Source organism: Musca autumnalis, unplaced genomic scaffold, assembly GCF_047663935.1.
Source record: "Musca autumnalis isolate F117 unplaced genomic scaffold, ASM4766393v1 scaffold_1, whole genome shotgun sequence".
Taxonomy (NCBI): domain Eukaryota; kingdom Metazoa; phylum Arthropoda; class Insecta; order Diptera; family Muscidae; genus Musca; species Musca autumnalis.
The window spans coordinates 103,465,597-103,466,690 of record NW_027411644.1 but is presented as its reverse complement, the minus strand read 5'-3'; the positions used below and the strand labels follow the sequence as shown (position 1 = coordinate 103,466,690).

At 31.1% G+C, this 1,094-nt stretch overlaps 1 long non-coding RNA gene across 1 annotated transcript; it reads right to left on the bottom strand.

The window, feature by feature from the left end:
• On the bottom strand, positions 1-817 carry LOC141390712 (uncharacterized). Its single transcript, XR_012409459.1, has 2 exons — positions 484-817; positions 1-416 (listed from the first exon to the last, which is right to left on the bottom strand). It is a non-coding gene; the product is annotated as an uncharacterized lncRNA (long non-coding RNA).
• Positions 818-1,094: the final 277 nt, after the last annotated feature.

Below are 1,094 nucleotides of genomic sequence, written 5' to 3'. Positions count from 1 at the left end.
TTGGAATTACAATTGAAATTTATTGAAATTGTATTTAAAATTCATTAAATTGGTTTAAGTGTTGAAGAAAGCATTAGGAATTATACTTAGCATTCATAGAATTGGTTCTTATACTGGAGAAAATATCGGATGTTTCACGAATTGTATTTACAATTCTTGGAATTGGCTAAATGCTGAACCTCATTTGAACCAATCATTGATCTCCTGTGATGTCCTAACATCGCTGGTACAGCTTCCACTCCATTTCCTTGGTATTCCTCAGAACTTGCCATTTCTGTTATCACCCAAAATGCAACATTAAACATTTACTTATTGTAGCCATTTAATGACGTTTTTAAACGACATTTGTTCACTTTTTTACGATTTTCCAATAAATTTCACGAATTCTTCAGTGTAAATAAACAATTTTCACATATCTGTCAAAACAAAAGAACAGCTGTTACAGATGTTGCCATGTTGTTTCAATGTTGTATTTTCTTTTACCAATATTCATGTTCTTTTACAGTGGATTTTTAATAACCGACATTTTTCTTGCTAGAAATGTTTATTAATTTGAAAATTTATTTACTTTTTATGCAAAAAATAAGAATTTAATAATCCCAAAGTTATTTGTGCAAAAAATGACGGTATGGTAACACAAATTATTATTTCAAGGGTTCACAAGTCGCGCCATTATTTTCCATTTTCCGACTTGTCAACCCTTGTTCACTTTTTGTGCTCCTCCCTGCCCAATCGTAATAGCTCGAGCAGGTGAAAGTGAACTGCAACTCACTTGTGAGTAGCTCCCTACGTGAAGATTCATAATCGCTATGACAATTTTATTCGTATTACGAAATAAATTTTTCTTGTTTTTAATTTTGTTCATTAGGGATATGAAATAGAACTATGTACTTGCATTTTTATTTATAAAAATGTTTCCTTCCCCTCAAAACTCGAAATTTATAGGGTGTATGTAGACTTTTTTTGTTGACTGTATACTAATATTGCAGAAAAAGTTCGATATTGACCTTTTTGCAAAGACATAGAACTGTAAAGATTGGACATAGTGCATAATGCTGTTCAATTTTACTATTAAACCATAGAGGGTGTTTGTG